Raw genomic sequence first — 14,203 nt, 5'->3', positions numbered from 1 at the left:
TCCATTTCGCGCCCAGTCGGATCTAACTTTCCAAACAGCGCTCGTATCAATTTTTAATAATCTAATTTAATGCTTGTAGCTTCTCAGGCAGAAGCAGCAGGTTTGGTGTATACGGCAGCGCGCGTTGTCGAGAGACTCGCGACAGAGTCGTGTAGTTACAGGCCTGTGGGTCCGCCAAGGGCCCAGTCGGTAGCGGAACGAGTTTGCAGGAAAACAGTACAGAGAGTGGCGGCGGCAGCGACGGCGGCGGGTCTGTGGAAATGAATTTCCCGGCAGGCCGATACGCGGGGGCGACTTTGTAGGTCGGCCGGCGCGCAATTTTCCACATTAAACGTCCTCCGGGGCAGTCAGCAATAACCAATAGCGACGGGACAGACGCCGGTCGCCACAAAGCGGCGAGTTGGCGGCTGTTTGCGGAGCCGGCCGCGCCGGCAATTTGCCGCCAACTTAGCGGCCGCCGCACCTATTCCGGCAGGCGCACACAAAACGCGGTTTATGAGGTGCGAGCCGAGGCGAGGCGAGCCCAGCCGGCGCGCAATCACGCGCCGGTTCGACTCTTTGTGCTCGGCGCGGGCACGCACCGCGCGGCCTGTTTGTCCGCTATCGATTCATCGCCGCGTCCGCTGTCAGCGCCTCCCCTGCACTGTTCGCCCATTAGCTTCTTCTTCCTACACGTCACTCTGGCGCGCTGTAATCTGTGTTCCGGCTGTTGTTGTTGTTATTGTTGTGGTCTGCAGTCCGAGGATTGGTTTCATGCAGCTCTCCACGCCACTCTGTCCTGTGCAAGCCTCTTCATCTCCGCGTACCTTGCACCGATGTGGCAAAAATCGTGGGGCAGCGATATGCACATACACACATGGTGGTAGCATCGCGTATGCGAGGGATAAAATGGCAGCGCATTAGCGGAGCTGACATTTGTTCAAAACGGTTCAAACGGCTCTAACAAGGGAACCTCCCTATCGCACCCCCCCTCAGATTTAGTTATAAGTTGGCACACTGGATAGGCCTTGAAAAACTGAACACAGATCAATCGAGAAAACAGGAAGAAGTTGTGTGGAACTATGAAAAAATATGCAAAATATACAAACTGAGTAGTCCATGTGCAAGATAGGTAATATCAAGAAGAGTGTGAACTCAGGAGCGCCGTGGTTCCGTGGTTGGGTAATGTGCCCTATGTAATAAAAAAAACTGAGTGAACAGATCAACAACGAACTTAAATGGATGTCTTACGACGTCCGCCCCGAGCAGATGCAACGAACTAAAGGGAAAAAAAGAAGAAAAAAAAACGTGGTTAGTGTAAGCAGCTGCGGAACGAGAGGTCCTTGGTTCAACACTTCCCTCGAGTGAAAAGTTGAATTTTTTATTTTCAGTTTATGTGACCAACTCTTATGTTTTCATCACTTTTTTGGGAGTGATCATCACATCCACAAGAAAACCTAAAACGGGCAAGGTTTACCCATTCGCCAAGTGTACACGTTAGGTGGTTCGACAACATATTCCTATCAGGTGACGCACATGCCGCCACCAGTGTCGTATAGAATATATAAGATGTGTTTTCCTTTGGAGGTATCGCTTGATCTATGACCTTGCGATCAAATGTTTTCGGTTCCCATTGGAGAGGCACGTCCTTCCGTCTACTAATCGCACGGTTTTGCGGTGCGATCGCAAAACACAGACACTAAACTTATTTCAGTGAACAGAGACGTCAGAGCTGCTCACGCTAACCACGGGACCACGGCGCTCCTGGGCTTACATTATTCTTGATATTGCCTATCTTGCACATGGACTACTCAGTTTGTGTATTTTGCTTATTTTTTTCATAGTTCCACACAACTTATTCCTGTTTTCTCGACTGATCTGTGTTCCGTTGCCGGCCGAAGTGGCCGTGCGGTTAAAGGAGCTGCAGTCTGGAACCGCAAGACCGCAACGGTCGCAGGTTCGAATCCTGCCTCGGGCGTGGATGTTTGTGATGTCCTTAGGTTAGTTAGGTTTAACTAGTTCTAAGTTCTAGGGGACTAATGACCTCAGCAGTTGAGTCCCATAGTGCTCAGAGCCATTTGAACCATTTTGTGTTCAGTTTTTTCAAGGCCTATCCAGTGTGCCAACTTATAACTAAATATGAGGGGAGTGCGATGGGGAGGTTCCCTTGTAAGCACTGTGGGACTGTCCGCGGCTCGTGGTCTTGCGGTAGCGTTCTCGCTTCCCGCGCACGGGGTCCCTGGTTCGATTCCCGGCGGGGTCAGGGATTTTCTCTGCCTCGAGATGACTGGGTGTTGTGTGTCTTCCATCGTCATTCACTCACATGTCGCCGTAGTGGCGTTAAAGAACTTGTGGAGCACTGGCCGAACCGCCCCGCGAGTGTCTCCCGGTCACCAATGCCATACGCTGATTACTATTACTGGCACTTAACATCTGAGGTCATCAGTCACGTAGACTTAGAACTATTTAACTAACTTAAGGACACCACACACATCCATGGCCGAGGCAGGATTCGAACATGTGACCGTAGCAGCAGCGCGATTCCGGACTGAAGCGCCTATAACTGCTCGGCCACAGCGGCCGCCTGACATTTGTACTCACACGATTTACGTGAAAATGTTTCCGACTTGCTGTTAATTAACAGACTTTGAACACGGAATGGTAGTCGGAGTAAGGCGCATGGGACATTTCATTTCCGAAATCGTTGTGGAATTCAGTGTCGCGAGAGTGTGCCCAGAATACAAAATTTCAGGCAGTACCTCTCAGTGCGGATAACGTAGTCACCGATGGCTTTCACTTAACGACCGAGAGCAACGGCGTCTGCGTCTAGTTGTCAGTGCTAACAGACGAGCAATATTGCGTGAAGTCAGAAATCAAAGTGGGACATTGTGGCGGATCCGGTTTATAGTACTTCGTGACTTCAGTTACTTATAAATGAAATTTCAAGTAGATCAAAAAAATATAAAACGAGTTACCTGTTGGCAGTGTAACATTTCGTTTGATTTCAAAAATGATTATCCCGGCTAATACTTGCCATTCTGCTACAGAAATCTACAGTTGGCGTTGTGTAGAAATTTTGTCTGTAAAGTCGTGTGAGTGGCACTAAATCGCATATCATTTATCAGATTTTACACAAGTGTTACTTAACATGAAAGCACTTTTCCCTAGCAATAGGAACATTTAGTCACAAAATACTACCCGCACACGACACTGACGAATGTCTTCTGCTAATACGTTTCATGTAAATCGTCAGAAATAATTAGGCTTCATACATCAGCAAATAAGAAATTGATATTACGTAACGTGTTGTGAGCACTATTTTTAAAGATTCAATCTGAATCGAATTCTGTCTTTTAGATTCGGGACCAACGGTGCACATTTATTTCCATTCATTTATATCTAACAACATTTATGTTTGTTAAAATTCTCGATTCAAAACTGCCGCGGAGATATTTTTGCTAAGATGGCGGCAGACAGACGATAGTCAATTTCTCTATTGTTGTTTTCCATTCCTTTTATATGAAGGTAATATATTTACATAAAACTCTTAAAGCCTTTTATGTCTATTCTTTAGTATTTAAAATCATTTTCAATGATAAATACCGTCATATTTTTTATACCAGCTACTAGTAAACTCCGCTGTAACTTACTAGCGCTAATGGCTACGCTCCTAATTGCGGAGCTGTAAGTTAACACTTACAAACATTAATTAGATTGGATTACAACTGAAATAAATACAAATCCACATCTAGACAATAGTGACTCTATTTTTCAAATAATAATTAACAATATCTAGTCACAGGTTTTCTCTTTACAGACCTCACACGTCTCACGTCCGAGCAGTTCATCGGTTAGCACAGGAAGAACAACTGAACCACAATTATCACTGATAACAGAGAAAGTTTATAATTGTCGTTGTCTATGAATGTACTGGGTGATCAAAAAGTCAGTATAAATTTGAAAACTGAATAAATCACGGAATAATGTAGATAGAGAGGTACAAATTGACATACATGCTTGGAATGACATGGGGTTTTATTAGAACCAAAAAAATACAAAAGAGCAAAAACTGTCCTACAGATGGCGCTTCATCTGATCATAATAGCAATAATTAGCATAACAAAGTAAGACAAAATAAAGATGATGTTCTTTACAGGAAATGCTCAATATGTCCACCATCATTCCTCAACAATAGCTGTAGTCGAGGAATAATGTTGTGAACAGCACTGTAAAGCATGTCCGGAGTTAGGCATTGGCGTCGGATGTTGTCTTTCAGCATCCCTAGAAATGTCGGTCAATCATGATACACTTGTGACTTCAGGTAGCCCGAAAGCCAATAATCTCACGGACTGAGGTCTGGGGACCTGGGAGGCCAAGCATTACGAAAGTGGCTGCTGAGCACACGATCATCACCAAACGACGCGCGCAAGAGTACTTTCACGCGCCATTGGTCGGACATTTTGTGAACTTTGTTTTTTTTTTTGGTTCTAATAAAACCCCATGTCATTCCAAGCATGTGTGTCAATTTTTACCGCTCTATCTGCATTATTGCGTGGTCCATTAAGTTTTCAAATTTATACTGACTTTTTGATCACCCTGTAGTTCTCTGATAATAGTTTTAATTCACACAGATATTAAATTATTACAGAAATAATGAAATAATTATCGTCATTTTTACACAATGCGGTCTTTTTTACACGTAGTATCGATAAAAATTGTTGAAGTTTGTACACTTAGTTAATTTTAACATTCTGTGGATAGAACATAGTGTCGTGGATATTACAACATACGGCAAACGTATCTGTTAGCACAGTGAACGGGGGTGGCATTAGTGGGCTATGCCAGCAGACGACCAACGCGGGTGCCTTCGCTAGCAGACCGACATCGCCTACAGCGCTTCTCCTCGGCTCGTGACCATATCGGTTCATCTCTGTACCACTGGAAAAGCGTGACCTGGTGAGATGAGCTGATAGTAGGATTCGAGGTGGTGCAGACCCCACTAAGCCATGGACCGAAGTTGTCAACAAGACACTGTGCATCCTTCTGGTGGCTTCATAATAAAGCGCTTCTCCTCGGCTCGTGACCATATCGGTTCATCTCTGTACCACTGGAAAAACGTGACCTGGTGAGATGAGCTGATAGTTGGATTCGAGGTGGTGCAGACCCCACTAAGCCATGGACCGAAGTTGTCAACAAGACACTGTGCAACCTTCTGGTGGCTTCATAATGAAGCGCTTCTCCTCAGCTTGTGACCATATTGGTTCATCTCTGTACCACTGGAAAAACGTGACCTGGAGAGATGAGCTGATAGTAGGATTCGAGGTGGTGCAGACCCCACTAAGCCATGGACCGAAGTTGTCAACAAGACACTGTGCAACCTTCTGGTGGCTTCATAATAAAGCGCTTCTCCTCGGCTCGTGACCATATCGGTTCATCTCTGTACCACTGGAAAAACGTGACCTGGTGAGATGAGCTGATAGTAGGATTCGAGGTGGTGCAGACCCCACTAAGCCATGGACCGAAGTTGTCAACAAGACACTGTGCATCCTTCTGGTGGCTTCATAATGAAGCGCTTCTCCTCGGCTCGTGACCATATCGGTTCATCTCTGTACCACTGGAAAAACGTGACCTAGTGAGATGAGCTGATAGTAGGATTCGAGGTGGTGCAGACCCCACAGGCCATGGACCGAAGTTGTCAACAAGACACTGTGCAACCTTCTGGTGGCTTCATAATGAAGCACTTCTCCTCGGCTCGTGACCATATCGGTTCATCTCTGTACCACTGGAAAAACGTGACCTGGTGAGATGAGCTGATAGTAGGATTCGAGGTGGTGCAGACCCCACTAAGCCATGGACCGAAGTTGTCAACAAGACACTGTGCAACCTTCTGGTGGCTTCATAATGAAGCACTTCTCCTCGGCTCGTGACCATATCGGTTCATCTCTGTACCACTGGAAAAACGTGACCTGGTGAGATGAGCTGATAGTAGGATTCGAGGTGGTGCAGACCCTACTAAGCCATGGACCGAAGTTGTCAACAAGACACTGTGCAACCTTCTGGTGGCTTCATAATGATGTGCGTTGTTTACAAGGAATGCAGTGAGTCCTCTGGTCCAAATGAACCGATCATTGATTGGAAAGGGCTATGTTCGGCTACATGGTGGTCATTTCCAACCATTCATAGACGCCGTGTTCCCAAACAACGATGGAATTTTTATGGATGACAATGCGCCATGCCACAGGAACATAACTGTTAGCGACAGGTTTGAAGAACATTCTGGACAAGCTAATGATTTGGCCACCCAGATCTCCCGACATGAGTTCTATCGAATAATTACGGGACATAATGGAGAGGACATCCTGCACCGGCAGCACTTTCACAACTATGGACGGCTATAGAGGCACCATGGCTCAGTAATACTGCAGGAAATTTCAGTCACTTGTTGAGTCCATGCCACATCGAGTTATTGGGGCAAAAGGAGGCTCGACACAGTGTTAGGAGGTATCCCATGGTGAATCTGCTTACTGTATTCATCTCTTGGTCTCCCTCTACAGTTGTTGCCTCCAATCCTTCCTTTCAGTACTAAATGGGTGATCCTCGACTTCAACTGGTCCCTTCTCTTATTCAAGCTGCACCACAAATTCCGCTTCTCCCCAAATCTATCCAGTACTCCTTATTAGTTACATGATCTACCCATCTGGGTTACAGCATTCTGCTGTAGCATCACGTTTCGGAAGCTTCTGTTCTATTCTTGTCTGAACGGGTTATCCTCCAGATATCGCTTCTATTCAAGGCTACACTCCTGACAAATAAACTGAAATCTATATTCAGTATCAACAAATTTCTCTTCTTCAGAAACGCTTTTCTTACCATTGGCAGTCTACATCTTACGAGGGCTATCCAAAAAGTAAATTATGTTTTCACCTGCAGCAACAATGGTCGGGTCTAGCGCGACCGTATTGTTGTCTGCGCTTTTGTACGCATTGTTGCCAAGTTGGGGGTTTTCCTAAATTTAGGGGATATCAGCTACCTCAGGGGTTTAATTTATAGGGAGAAGTGCTTCATGGAGAAATGTAGGGGGAAGTGCACTTTGTGAGGTATTTTTAGGGGCTTCTGGAATATGATTAACGGATGTCAATTAAAAATTATTTAGCTGTAACAAACATCGAAATGTTTCATTGCTGAGTTTTTGTTGGTGGCCCTCCTTTACTACCACTTTCGCAACTTAAATTGTTTTTGAATTGGGGATTACCCCGATTACGATTGTTCAGGTACTCCACAAAGAAAATATAGATCAGATGAGTTAGTACCAGTCGATCAATAAAGAGGAACAGTACAGTGAAGTTTTTGAACCCTATCATGAAAACGTTAGAAGTGAATGCGTGTATGTACTAAGTGAATATGGCGTCCAGACACGAAAAGTATTTCGAGATACAGAAAGTAGTGGGAATCAGATCCCTTTCTAAAAGTTTATCTCCAGTTTGAGCTTACATGCAGAGCTGAGAAGTGACGATGTTTATATAGCTTGTCCTGTACCCTTTATGCTATGGCTTATATCTTAGTATATCATGCAGAAATTACGTTTTTCTTTTTCTTCTTTTAGTAACAACAAACTGTAGACAATCAGAAATAAGTATTTTCAGCAATTGACCTCTGGAATGAATGTATGCATGTCGCTCGAAATGCGAAGTTTTAATAGGTTTTATCGGTAAAAATAAACACTCATTATTGCTCTCTGCGTCTTTCAAGTATGTTACAAAGGAATTAGTTAGTAACTGATTCCCCCCTCCCGTCCCTCACTGCTTTTCAGTTCGGTGGCTCCTGACCCATCCGGTCACGAATGTACAGCCTTCCGCAAATACTGCCTTCTACACCTAAACCTCATAAAAAGGATATGCTAGATCATGCAAAACTTAAAAAGCTCGAAGAAAAACGTAAAATGGAAAAATATTAAACTTGTGCCAAAAAATAAGGCTTCTAGAAACCAACAGCCATGTTGAAAAGACAGAATTAAAAGTTACTTTTTATGTTGCAAACAGTCACTTGCTTTAATCATAAATATATGTCTGAGTGATACTAGATATTATTTTCACGCAAGGAAAAGTATTATCTCCTCAACAACCTTCAAATCGTGAGCTACACCATTAATTTTTATATATGAATTAGTGAAATTCCTCATAACACTTTTGTTTCCCATGCCTGAGGTCAGTTTCAGAATCCAAATTAACAATCAGTTAACTAATTTAATAAGATTGAAGCTCATATTTCTTGTGTACCCACGTACCACAACAACAAAATAAAAGCAATGAATAGTGGAGCGAGTATGAATAGGAACACTGGCGTATTTAAGTTAACAGAATAATGACAAGTTTTATTCATCCTTTTTAGCTACAACTGGCTGACAAATCTTACACCAAAACTACAAACACAAATCGGGAAAGGGATGGTGTTTGACTGGGAAAGCATGCATTGGGGCGGACGCTATAAAAATTCTCCCCCTGAATTAATCACTTTTACAACACAATCTGACTGTTTACTTGAATCAACTGTGACGCCCAACTCAATTCAAATGGAATCATCTACTACCAAGTATATCACAAACTATGGTTCACCTGAGAACAGGGAGATGTGAATATCATTTAGCAACCCTACACTGGTGCAGCAAAATTTGACCGTGATTCAGGCGGGCAGCAGAAACGGCGCGTTGTGGTTGAGGAGCGGTGCGCTGCAGCTACTGAAATCTTCTGACTTGTCCACGAAAATTTGTAAACCTTGTGTTCTGGTGTTCTGATTTTCAGAACACAGGAAAATTCCCTACCAGAGCTCTGAAATCCTGGCAGATTTCAGTGTGAGGTGCACCCGTTCACTCGTCTGCCCAAACCAATGCGACTCACAGCATGATGGTGTATGCTGTAATTGTCAAACCTCAGACAGCCCACTCAGGTTGAATAACTTCACTCTTGAGACACACGATATGTCTGAGAATATATGGAGTTCCCATATTGGTACAATTGGAAACTGTAATAGTCCACAACAAAATACAGACCACAAGTCTCACCCTCCAGGGAAAGACCTGAAGTTCACTACCAGGAGAGACTGGAAGATGAAGTAGGCACAGAATCGCCATCATTTTCCACCAAGCCTCGGCATGGGAGTCGGATTTGGAAAAACGAAACAGTGCCCACATTGCACAAACCAATCGAACTGTCCTCTGCTCATTGAATCTCCCCTCTTGACTGTTCTGTTGGCTTGGTAGCCAATCCCGACACATCACTGGGGTTTCCACTATGGGGCTGCAAGCATCCACTTTGCATACCATCAGACGAGCCAATCAGCGGCTCCAAATCTCTTTTGTCTCAAAAACGAAGGTTTTAGGCTTTTATGAAGAGAGCTGATCTTTCCAAGCCAACCATTTCTAAATACTGAAAGAATGCTTCTAAGCTTTCCAGACAGCCGTGCCCATGAAATACAGGGTTTTTCCCTTCAGTAAAAGAACCTCGCGACTTCCTGGCATCAGGTAGGGTTACAGACTTACCTGCACCAAATATGTATAGAAGCGACTTCGTCGATATCGTCCCACCTTCTCACATGAGAATTTGCGGAGTTTTATGATCTTCCCACCATTTACAACAGTTTCTCTTAAATGGCTTCCACCATCCACTTAACATCTGGCTGCCTCCGCAATGGACTGCCTCCTGGGCCAGGTAAAATGTTTTGCAAACCGTTGTCCTTCTCTGTGACCCAAAGCGGAAGGAGGATAGTGCTTTGGCCAGAAGTCCCTCTGCAGTTAAGATCCACTGAGCGCTGCTTCCCAGAATCACCCACACAGCCAGGTCGCTGAAATTAGCATTTATGGTCCCCACTTCATCTCTCTCACTGTTCTCTATCGCCTCCACTATGGCTCCTCGTGTACAAGTTCTCTACTGGTGACACATGCAGTTATAAGTAAAAGTCTGCCCACAATTTTCCCATGTAAAAAAATCATAAACCACACATACCAAATGTAGTTCTGGGTAACACCAAGATCATGACCAAAAATGTGAATGTTAACCTGACTGACAATGTTGCTAAAGTGAGAGAGTGGCATACCACCTCTCAATGTTACCCAGCATTCCTCCACTAATAGTGTTAATCACTTATATGAAAAATGATGGAAATGAAGTCCCATGCTTCTTTACAGAGCGTAGGGGAACGATGCGGGAAACCCGCACCGCCTTACTAGGCAAGGTCTTAATGGAGGTGGTTTGCCGTTGCCTTCCTCCGACCGTAATGGGGATGAATGATGATGACGAAGACGAGACAATAACACCCAGTCATCTCGAGGCAGGAAAAATCCCTGACCCCGCCGGGAATCGATCCCGGGACCCCGTGCTCGGGAAGCGAGAACACTACCGCGAGACTACGAAGGGCGGACAATCACTTATATGAACTGGTGCCTATATTAGGACCTACAACTTTGCTGCAGGGTCTAAAAATACATCACACAAAATTTAGCTTGATCATTAACAGTTTAATCAGTGTTAGTGTGCAAGAGGATTTAATCCTAGAAATAGGAAATTATACATTTTCTTCTATTGTTGATGAAAGCATACATATAACGGCTCAAAAGTAGCATTACATTTTGGTTAGGTACATTTGTGTTTTGAAGAAATATTATAATTACATTTTATTGCCTTCTGCAGTTAATTGCTTGGGATGCTCACACATGTCCTAAATTCTAAATTGGAAATCGATCCTTTTAAAGTGGAAAAATTGATAGGAATTGGGGTAGATGATGCAGGTGTAACGGTAGGAGTCTGTAGGTTTGCAGCTGCTCTTCTGAAAGCAATAGTTCCTGGCTTTGTTGTTGTTAACTGGGGACACATGAGAAGTTGCAATACTTTGAAAAACACCTTTTTATAGCCCAAAGTATTCACGGCAATGTAACTAAATTTGGCGGAGTTGTTAAGGAATCGTATATGGATGTAAACTTACGTTTTCATACTTATTGGAGTTATACGTTTTTAATTAGAGACAACTGAAATTTTACCAGAAAAGTGAGTACAGATGTTCCTTTTTTTGAAAAATCTGTCAGAACAAATTCAAATTAATGAGGTTTTGTACAACATTTGATATACCATTACTACAAATATCTGTGGAACAGGATATTGATACTTTCTGTTACCACATTTTTACTGTTCTCTAAATTCCTGTGAAAAAAATACCAAATCTTACAGCTCTTCTCTTACACAAATGCCATACTATTGCATTAAATGAAAATTCCTCCCACAGAATGTTTCCTTCTACATCTACATCTACATCCATACTCCGCAAGCCACCTGACGGTGTGTGGCGGAGGGTACCCTGAGTACCTCTATCGGTTCTCCCTTCTATTCCAGTCTCGTATAGTTAGTGGAAAGAAGGATTGTCGGTATGCTTCTGTGTGGGCTCTAATCTCTCTGATTTTATCCTTATGGTCTCTTCGCGAGATATACGTAGGAGGGAGCAATATAATGCTTGACTCTTCGGTGAAGGTATGTTCTCGGAACTTTAACAAAAGCCCGTACCGAGCTACTGAGCGTCTCTCCTGCAGAGTCTTCCACTGGAGTTTATCTATCATCTCCGTAACGCTTTCGCGATTACTAAATGATCCTGTAACGAAGCGCGCTGCTCTCCGTTGGATCTTCTCTATCTCTTCTATCAACCCTATCTGGTACGGATCCCACACTGCTGAGCAGTATTCAAGCAGTGGGCGAACAGGCGTACTGTAACCTACTTCCTTTGTTTTCGGATTGCATTTCCTTAGGATTCTTCCAATGAATCTCAGTCTGGCATCCGCTTTACCGACGGTTATATGATCATTCCATTTTAAATCACTCATAATGCGTACTCCCAGATAATTTATGGAATTAACTGCTTCCAGTTGCTGACCTGCCATTTTGTAGTTAAATGATAAAGGAACTATCTTTCTATGTCTTCGCAGCACATTACACTTGTCTACATTGAGACTCAATTGCCACTCCCTGCACCATGCGTCAATTCGCTGCAGATCCTCATGCATTTCAGTACAATTTTCCATTGTTACAACCTCTCGATACACCACAGCATCATCTGCAAAAAGCCTCAGTGAACCTCCGACGTCATCCACAAGGTCATTTATGTATATTGTGAATAGCAACGGTCCTACGACACTCCCCTGCGGCACACCTGAAATCACTCTTACTCTCCATTGAGAATGACATGCTGCGTTCTGTTATCTCGGAACTCTTCAATCCTTATGGTATTGACGAACAGCATGCCAAATTTAAATACTATGTCAGTGGTTTGTGAGGTTAAGGTACATAAAGCTCCTAAACTGTAAGTTACGAAAGACCTAAAAAAGATTTGACAGTGTCTGTATTAAGCCTTACCTTGCCTGGGTGAACTAGTACAAACTGTATGCAGTTTCCTCTTGCTCCTCAGGCAGTTTTTTCTTTGCTTTTCCTCTTAGGGTAACCTGATTTTCAAACTGAGTAACAATAATGTCAGCTGCATCAGTTATCCTGTTATAGATTTCCTTCAATATCGACAGTGTGAACGCTCCTGGATGAAATCTTAGACTGCTTAGAGTGTGTCATCTGCCACTATTAGCACAGTTAAGAACTAAACAAGCATCATACACTGCAACTTCATCAGCAGTTGTGAAACAAATGTTGTTTTATTATCAGAGAGTTGTAACTTTCATTAGGATTTTGCGTTTTTCCATACACACACTTTTCCAGAAGTTCTGGATCTGCTAAACACCGAAGTACTCCCCACATTTTGACTGGAAGGAAACACCGCAGGAATAAATAATATGAGAAAATGCAGAATAACAAACGGGTGTGGCCAGTACAAACTTCTGTTAATTATTACTTTTATGGCACTTAGGTATGGAATTGAAACATAATATTCAGGAATTGAAATATCAATACCACGTGGTAAATGAAGATCTAGCAAGAAATTTTGGAGCAATGGGAAGAATTGAAGGTGTTATTTTCCCTCGATAAAAAAGACAATAAATGCTCTACAGCCAACGAACTTTACACTACAATGGATTGTGAGCATGCAAAATCCTACTGATGTTCCTCAGAAGTAAATTAACAATCCATATGAATTAATTTGCTTTTTCAAAGTGAGCTTATTGAGGCTGGAAGTCTTGGAAGAGGTTTGTCTGTTCTTCAGATCTCTATTACGAAAGAATTTTGTTCCTTCTCAGTTAAAAAAACTAAAAGAAGAACTGGTGAATTTTTATTTTGAAATCCATGTAATGTATACTTAAGCCTTGTATATGGGTTATGAATTTCAATCTAGGGCACAAGTTAAGCCAGAAGATCGTCCCGATGTCCATGAGAGTTGTAGGCAGTTGCTAGTACAATTTTGGGGAGAATTTCAAAAGCGAGTGCCAGAAAATATAGCATTTCTTGCTATGACCATGCTTCAACCTTCCACTTCAGCTTCCCAGCAGAGACCAGATATTCTTCCACTTGTCTCCAAGTTTATAAATAGAAAGAAGACTGGTAAAATAGATGACGCCATCTCAAAGTGGGAACGCCCTGCCATATAAACACTGGAAACGCATTTCACACACTGTAAGTTTATGGACAGAGATTTTTACAAAATACAGATGCAGCAGATAATACTCGATTCTGGAATATTGATAATTTTGCAGCTGGTTTACTAACCTAGCACCGAGAGAAGTGGCGCATTGGTTAGCACACTGGACTCGCATTCGGGAGGACGACGATTCAATCCGCGTCCGGCCATCCTGATTTAGGTTTTCCTCGATTTCCCTAAATCGTTTCAGGCAAATGCCGGGATGGTCCCTTTGAAAGGGCACGGCCGACTTCCTTCCCTAATCCGATGAGACCGATGAACTCGCAGTTTGGTCTCCTCCCTCCAAATCAACCAACCAACCAACTAACCTAGCCCATAACAAATGCTACAGTTAAACATACATGTTCAGTATTTTCTGGCATAAGAAATAAACTGAGGAATAGGCTCTCTCCAGATTTAGTAAACGCTTTGATGTCTACCGGAGGTTGTTTGTAAAGGGTAACATATACTGCACTCTGCACTCGTTTTGAACCGTTCTCCAAAATGCTGAAGAATTTCCAACATATGCATTATGACAAAAAACCAACTTAGTTGAGCAAAGAAGAAGTAGATCTCCTGGAAGACCTAGAAAACTAGAGACTACTACATGAAGAGAAAATGCTTTATAACT

The sequence above is a fragment of the Schistocerca nitens genome, chromosome 7, assembly GCF_023898315.1.
Source record: "Schistocerca nitens isolate TAMUIC-IGC-003100 chromosome 7, iqSchNite1.1, whole genome shotgun sequence".
Taxonomy (NCBI): domain Eukaryota; kingdom Metazoa; phylum Arthropoda; class Insecta; order Orthoptera; family Acrididae; genus Schistocerca; species Schistocerca nitens.
This window is presented reverse-complemented; position numbering follows the sequence as displayed.